Source organism: Megascapheus bottae, chromosome 5, assembly GCF_031878675.1.
Source record: "Megascapheus bottae isolate mThoBot1 chromosome 5, mThoBot2.hap1, whole genome shotgun sequence".
Taxonomy (NCBI): domain Eukaryota; kingdom Metazoa; phylum Chordata; class Mammalia; order Rodentia; family Geomyidae; genus Megascapheus; species Megascapheus bottae.
This window is the reverse complement of record NC_143513.1, coordinates 83,420,467-83,429,025: the sequence shown is the minus strand read 5'-3', so window position 1 is coordinate 83,429,025 and position 8,559 is coordinate 83,420,467.

Here is an 8,559-nt window from a genome sequence, read left to right as displayed (position 1 = left end):
TATCCACTGGGTCCGTGAGTCTTGTTGTCACATCATCCCTCCCTCAATTCTTTCCTATAGGGAGCCGCAAACACCGGACACATTTCTTCTGTGTGAGCTCCGCAGTGAGTACACATGGGTGCTCGGTGATTTCGCTATCCTATTGGAGAGAGACGACTGCAGGGATCCTTGAAAATGATCGATGGAGGTAATTTTGTTATCTGTGGAGCTCATTTCAGGATAGCAAAAGGCAGTGCTACAAATTGACTGGGTGTGGTATTAGACTGGGATTCCGGGGCATCACTGGTTGTAAGCCAGGAACTGTTTTACACTGAGAAATCCACACAAAGCACACTCAATTAAACGGTGTCTGAAGGCCCCCAATTCGTGAGGCCAAGGCCTCTTCATCAAGGACACTGGTAACTCAGCACTTCAGTGGATGGCTCCGTCCCTGATGCCTAGAAACTTGGTGCCAGCTTCTTGGTCCTCCTGGAGGCGGCAGGCAGGTGTCAAGTGGCGTGGCACCACCTGAGCTCTCATAGCACTGACAGGGGTGGTTTCAACCTTACGGCGCTGGCTGGGTGGCCTTAGGTAGAGACGAACACAGCTGTGGCATGCTGGCAGGGGTGGCTGTGCCCTCACTGAGTGCCAGGACGACAGGGCTCGAAGCACTCACTCCCACCCCGTCCAGTTGGCTTTCTCCCATTCCAGGAAAGTTATTCAGAAAGTCTACACAACATCTGATCTTGAATGGCCATTTATCTGGTGGAGCAGATTACAGTTCACAAAATGCCACAAAAGGAAAGTGGCGGTGTGCTTCCCATCGAGAGAGCGAGAACCCCCTTGAGCTCCCCTGGAATGTTCCTGGTAAGTCCTCAGGGTAGGAAAGAAAACTTTCTCAGTCACAACCCCAAGCTTCAATGTTCTCGTGTCGCTTTGCAGGCCGCACAGTCCTGTCTGCAAAAGGACGTAGTGTGAAATTTTTCTCCAAGTTTGCAAGAATTTATTCTCCTCATAAAACATAATCTGGTGACAGAGAGGTGATTATTTCAACCTAGCCAGTCTGCAGAGGGCGCGCCCAGGAACCCAATGTTCACACCTCTGATTTCTTTCTTTCCTGCTCTGCATCCTCACTGGGGTTGCCACAGAGACGTCTTTCTGACTCATAGCTCATCACAGAGCATAGAAAAAAAAATCATATGAGCTTGTGGGATAACAGGAAGTGCAAATCACTCTTTAAAATAATATAGACTATCACATGGCATATTTACTCATTTACTTATGAACACGCAAAATAAAATGTCTGTCCACTATGATATAGAGAGAAAGAACCTAGCTGTGGCCTAGTGGTAGAGTACCTGCCTTGCAGGCAGGGATTCCTGGGTTCAATTCCTTGGTATCACACTCACAGAAAAGCTGGACGTGATGCTGTGGCTCAAGTGGTAGAGCACAAGCCTTGAGAAAGCTCAAGGACAGTGCCCAGGCCCCAGGCCCTGAGTTCAAGCCCCAGGACTGGCAACAAAAAGAAGAAAGAACAACACTGCTGGGAATGGTTCAGGTTAGTTTGGGTAGAGTACTGCTGCTTCCTCTGTTTTCTTGCAATTTTTTTTTTTTGCCAGTCCTGGGCTTGAGCTCAGGGCCTGAGCACTGTCCTTGGACTTTATCACGGCTAGAGCTCTACCACTTGAGCCTCAGCACCACTTCCGGCTTTTTCTATGTATGTGGTACCAAGGAATGGAACCCAGGTCTTCATGCATGCTAGGCAAGCACTTTAACCACTAGGCCAAACTCCCGGCCCCTGCTTCCTCTGTTTTCTATTGTTTGCAAAAAGTGTTTTAGATTTACCCATTTATTTTTTTCCAAGACCCATTTATTATAGGAGGAAAACCTGTCCGTCCCTTGGGTGCTTGCCTGCAAAGCTTGATGTATTCCCAGAGGGGGAGTGTGCGTACTCGTCTCCCCTCGCTGTGGGAAGGCTGGGCTTCTCACATTGATAAGAATATTGGTAGACTCCTCAAAAAAGGTTTTCCAGTCATTACTGATGAGACAAATGGTGCTTTCATATAAATTAATTAGATCTTTTTAATGATTTGGAGATAAACATTTTATGGTGTTCTCATCCTTAAAGTGTATGGTGAATTATTTAGCATCCGTTTACATTATTACTTTCAGAATGATCATATTTGTATCGCTAAAATCCCTTATTTGCTTAGATGAAGAACTTTATTAGCAAGTCTCATCACAGATCACTCATGACACTAAACGAAGGGTTAACATAAGAAAACTGAGGGGCTGGGAGTGTGGCCTAGTAGTAGAGTGCTTGCCTAGCATGCACGAAGCCCTGGGTTTGATTCCCTGGCACCACAAACATAGAAAAAGCTGGAAGTGGTGCTGTGGCTCCAGTGGTAGAGCTCTAGCCTTGAGAAAAGCCCAAGGACAGTGCCCAGGCTCTGAGTTCAAGACCCAGGATGGCAAAAAGAAAAGAGAAAGAGAGAGAGAAAGAAAGAAAACTTAATTATAAATATTGCAAAAGGAAAACGATGTGAATGCTTAGCAAGAATCCTCAAGAGAACCACCTCACACTGGAGTCAGTCCAAGTCAGGACAAAACAGGATCAGAGAAATGCAGCGTCCCAGTGCCGTGGCGGCAGGTGGATTCCTGGAGATGTGCAGTTGCTAAAGCCATGCATGGGGAATGGCAACAAAGATGGAAGTGCTTGACTTTCTCTCAATGTAAAGACAATAACAAGGCTCAATGACAGACAATAAAAAAAAAATTGAAAACAGAAGGCCATGGCATTTGGACTTCAAAAGTGGAGATGTGTAGCCTTATGAACTCATTTGCAAGGTGCTAACATCATAGCACGAAAAAACTCTATAAAATTTTAAAATGTAGAAGAGTCTTTAATTCCTATTTTCTGTCTATGCAGCAGGAGATCTTTCTCTTCTCTGTTTTTCCCTATTTTTACTCTGTTATACTAAGTCCTTGATAAAATTCAACAATAGGTAGCACAGTAAATCTGAAAAAAATGAAAAATTTAGAAGACTCCGAGAAATGTTTGGAAAAATAGTAATACATGGAAATGGGGATAAAACTGGCCCTACAAAATATTAAAATTGTATATAAATAGTTCAGTCAATTAATATGTATTAAATCCCCCAAACAGATCTTGTTTGGATATGTTGGGATATACAAATGAAAAAAAGCAAAAATTCAAGCCCTTAAAGTGGGGAAAAGACCATAAATTCCAGAGTCCAATATGTCTGAGCATGAGTTGTGGTCTTCCTCCAGAATGATTTATGAGTCCACCTAATAAAAGCTTAGGTGGCTGAAGGGCTTTGATGGGATAAGATATATAAAATTCCAGCATAGGGACTGGGAGTTTGGCCTAGTGGTTAAAGTGCTTGCCTAGCATGCACGAAGACCCAGGTTCGAGTCCTCGGTACCACATACATAGAAAAAAGCCGGAAGTGATGCTGAGGCTCAAGTGGTAGAGCTCTAGCCTTGAGAAAGTCCAAGGACAGTGCTAAGGCCCTGAGCTCAAGCCCAGGACTGGCAAAAATAAACAAACAAACAAACAAACAAACAAATAAATAAAATTCCAGCACAGTGTCTGGAATGCAGACTTGGATCACGAAGGTTGGCGTGAACTGGGAAGGTTCTTCCTTCTGTGCTCAGGGCTCTTCAGTTTGGATTCCTCCTTTTCTGTGGATTCTTGACTATAACAAACTGGCAGGTTTCCACCCCAAGGCCAAAAGCACCAGGCTATTAGGGATTTGAACAAATAAAACTAACTCTTAAGTTTCTCAAGAGAGAGACCTCAGGCCCGATGGAAATGGTCATTTAGTCCATTTAGTCCTGTTAGAGTGGACAGAGCAAGATCAGAACACAAAGTAGAGAGAGCTTAGGATCAGCCATGATTCACAGCCAGGAGAGCCTTCCTATTGTCAAAGCTTCCTTGTCTTCATTCGTCCAGGCCTCTCTTTGGGATGTAAAATCATTGCAGTTCTCAGCTGGGTATTGTGCACAGATTGAGAGAGGAGGGAAAATGAGAATAAAAATAACACTGCCAAAAAGAAAGGCCCACAGTTCTACTCTTGACATTGTGGATTTGTTATCTGGATTTATGGAGTACCTGTGCATGGAAGATAGCTGTAATTTCAATCCTCACCTCACCCCGGTCAATTAAGAATTTGCTATGTGCTACCAAAGGTTTTATCTTTCAGAAGTTAAGAATGCTTCTTTGGTCTTCAGTTTTGTCCTGACTTTTTAGTTTTACTTAAATCTAGTAAATATGAATGGATTTCTAGCTCCTCACACCATTCTCCTTGGGCCTGTTACATGAAGGTCTGCTGGTTTTCCTGCACCTCCGTTAGTCCTGCAGGAAGGGGGGCTGCCAGCATGGCCCTGTAGCCACCTTGGCCCTTGCAAGTGGGCATAGCCAGGCTGAGGGGATGGCCTTGAGGGTGCCACCCCAGGAGTTGGGCAGCCCAGGATGAGGGCAGGCTCAGGTTTCTCACCCAGGTGTTTCTGCATGTCTGTAGATGGACCACAAGTCTGGGTGGACAAAGATTCCATTTGTCTCCAGTCCTGAAGACACACCAAGACATGGTTATACAGCCCCGTCTTTACACAGAACTGGAGGCCGGAGCCACAGAACAGCCCTCTCCTCTCTACCCCTCTCGCCCCTCCATCCTCCACTTGAAAATGCAGGCTGGATCATGCTACCATTCAGAACTCATTTTGTTGCAAATAATAGAACCACAGCCTGAAAGGGCCTACATGCTGAAAGAGCTTGAGCTCATAAAACTAATGGCTTCAATTCCACCTACCAGTGAATTTCAGTGCTTTGTTCAAGGCTGGCTGCAGCTTTATGTCCCTGGGATGCTCTTGGTTCTGCCTACCCACGTCTGGCTGATAACTTTGCTGTGCTGGAGCCAGCCTCCTCCGCCGTGAGGAGTGAGTCCAGCCGTCCTTAGCCTCCCACCTGCCTGCCTCTGCAGGCCAGTGACCCTGGCCACATGCTGGGGACATGCAGGACAAATGTGCATGGTCCACATTCCCAGAACTGACTCATTTGACTGTGGAAAATCAGAGTCCACCCCAAAACAGGTTGGGTCAGGTCCTCTCAACAGTGTGATATCCACACACAACAAAGGGCCCACAGTGTTGGGGTGAGCCCTTCAGTGTCCACCAAATGGATCCCCACGATTCCTTCTTGCCTGCATAGTGAATACAAAACACAAAGTGTGTGTGAGTAGTCTGTCCACAGAACAGGCCTGCGCGTTCTCTGAGGGGGGAAATACAGCTTTCTCCAGTTCATCATGGCCGTCGTAACTTTAAAATAGTTATAATTACTGTCTCAAGTTTTGATATCTGACAAACATGCATACCATTTCAGAAATTAGGCTGCAGTATCCTGACCATGACTAAATAAAAGCATTTCCATCTTGCATCACCCATTTCTACGTGAAGGAAATGTTTGTGGGCAGGTATAGAGGAAAGTGACTTAGCCCTGTTGAGGTTCTTTTAAGATGCCCTCAAATAACATGTCCATGCTTCTCAGTGGTAGAAGGGGTCTCTTGGAAAAGGTCTTCAGGGGGCAAAGGACCAGCCCACCATTGGCTCTTCCCACAGCCATCCCTCCCAGGACCCCCCCCACCCTAACCCTGCATCTGACTTGCTGGGAGTGGACTGACATGCAGAAAGAACTGGCCTGGTGTCTCCAGTGGGCCCAGCGTACCTGCCCTGTCCTAGGGTGAACGTGACAGAACACCCCACAGGCCTGGCCGGCCAGGAACTAAGCCCACCAGCACTAATAGTTCCCATGAGCCCTTGGGAATGCCAGAGCAGGATTCATGAAGAATTGAAGCAAATCGCTGGGATATTTCTTATCCCGGAGTGTGGTGTCTAGAAAGAGGTGCTAATCCAGAGTGCGAGATGTGGGTCTGCTGAACCGGACCACAGCAGTGAGGGGAGTCATTCGTACAGGCGGGCTGGGGAATGAAGGCCCCACGGCCTGGCCTGGGAGAACTAGGACTCGGCAAATGCTTTAAGAAAGAACTGCAATAAATACGTCAGCGGAAGTGATCAGGGCAATCATTTTCTTTCTCTTTTCTGTTCCTTCCTCAGCAGGGGTAGTATTTATTTGCTGCTGTCTGGACATAAAGCTATGAGGGGCATGGAGGGTGTGCATGCCACAGGGAAGCTGCTTGGTTGAAAGCCACATCACAATCCAAATGGAAACTTGAAGGACTAGAAGAAAAAGAGTCTAGATGCCTACCATGTCTTTTGAGCACTTCCCAATCTGGGCTTCCTCTCTTCATTTCTCTTACTAGGCGTATAGAAAGAATTGCTCCTTCTTTTAATGTAACCATATCCCCTCTATACACTACTCTGGCAATACAATTAAAAAATAAAAAGAATTGTTCCTTCTTTCTCGATTTCTGTGATTTCAGGGTTACTTTCTAAAGTGTTTGAGTCCTTGTATCTCCCTTCTGACGAATTGTTTGCAATTCTTGTCCCCTATGACATGGGCTTTCACACTGCTTTCCTGGCCTTGCAGAAGGTTTGAGCTTGACGCTGTCTTCTTTATCCATTTGTGCCTTGTTGCCTGTGTTTGGGCTGTTTTCTAAAATGCCCTTCTCCAGTCCAGCCCACTCACATCCCCCCACATTTCCTTCTACTGGCTTCATATTTGAGTCTTCGGTCCATCTCGAATTGGCTTTTGTAGCTGGTGAGGGACAAGAACCAGCTTCATTCACCCTTCTGTGTGTGGATAGCCTACTTTTCCCAAAACCATTTATTCAAGAGACTTCAATGTGTGTTCTTGACATCTCTGCCAAAACCAATTGATTATAAATATGTGGGCTTAGTTCTAGAGTCTCTTTTATGTGTCTTTTTAAATGTCAAAGCCATTTCCTGGGACAGGGATGATATGGAGAAAGAATTCCTCTATATCCTCATGTGTCTTGTCTACATCAAGGCACACTGCAAAAACATACTATAATTATCCAAGAAGTCAGTGTCACTACAGGGGAGATTGTATTTGGATAACCCTTGTCTTTTTGTTGACTTTTCTGTTGGCACAGGCCGTCCTGAGGCTGGCATTGCATTTAGTAACACCCCCTCCCCCCAGGGACCTCCCAGGCCCGCTGGTCTCCCGTGGCTGGTCCAGACACTTGTGTAGAGTCATGCTCACTGATGCTTACGATGTCCCTGAATCCTGGGCTGCCCAGCTTGCGTCCCAGTGGACAGGATCCTGCACTTCTGGTCAGAGCACAGAAGTGAGATGTCTTTCTTTGCCATTTGCCAGGAGGCACAAGTCTGCACGTGTCTCTCTATAGATGCCATTTCCCTCGCGATGCACCTGAGTCAAGCTGGCGTCTGCCACACTTGTCCACTGAAAATGTACGATTCTTCTCCCTACAGCATCTGTGTGGAGATGTTTAGCATGCACACACCTCTTGTTTCACCTCATCATCAGTTACCTGAGCATCCAGTAGAGGCCCTCGCTTGTAAATCATACTTGGGGTGTTTTGTGCTCCTTTTGCAAATCCTCATCTGTGTTCTTGTCAGCACAGTCTTCATATGGACTCCACACTTCCATTCCTGGCCAGACCTGGACTCGAACACTTCCATAAAGTACCCTGGCTCCTTTCTCTGGAGAACTGTATTGAAAATACAGGATCTGGGCCTTGTCTCTGCAACCTGGCTCCCTCCAGAAGTTTGCAGAAGTGAAGCGGTGCATTTGGCAGCCCTGTGGTTCTGGCTTCTCTCAGTCAGTATAGTGGTTGTGGGATGTGCCAGGTGGCTGTGGGACTCAGGGACTCTTTCTCATGATGGAGATGTGCTCTGGCAGCTGTGATCATCCATCCACCGGCACAAAGGGGAGTCAGCGTGTCCACCTTGAACGACTTGGAGAGAAGCCTTTGCAAACACCTGCACACAGGCTTTGGCTGGGTCTGTATCTGTGGTTTCCTGAGTAATCATCTATGAATGAGCTGGCCGGAGTCCATGTTGGAGGAGGTGTGCGTGTACCCATAGCTGCCTCACTCTTGAGGAGGCATCCATGCTGGTGGTGTCCTAACGGCATGTCCTAACGAGGTTGTGACAGTGGCGTCCTCACCAGACCTTAATTGGTTTGGAGATTACAAAATGGCACTGGAGGTGAAGGAAACAGTCTCTCTTGATCATTCAGAAACTTACAGAATTTTAGACATAATGAAAACTTTATAGAGCCATACACCTAAAAAAGAATGTATGTTAGTATATATAAACTCCACTTTGGTAAACTTGACCTCCCTAAGGACATCAAATAAAATTCCTGAGGAATGCGTGTCCTTACTCCTGCAGGATGCCATTCTCCCCTCTCCCTGGGCCTGTGTGCGCACGGACACATGTATTCATATTTGTTTTTGCACATACCACTTGGTGCACACATGTATAAACATACAGTTATGTTTATTTCTGTACACCCATATTTACAGATATTTGTAATACATATGTACATTTAAAATTTTTGTTTATACGAATGCTACTAGTTCCAGCCTAGCACTATAGGATTTACTCTAGCCTTCT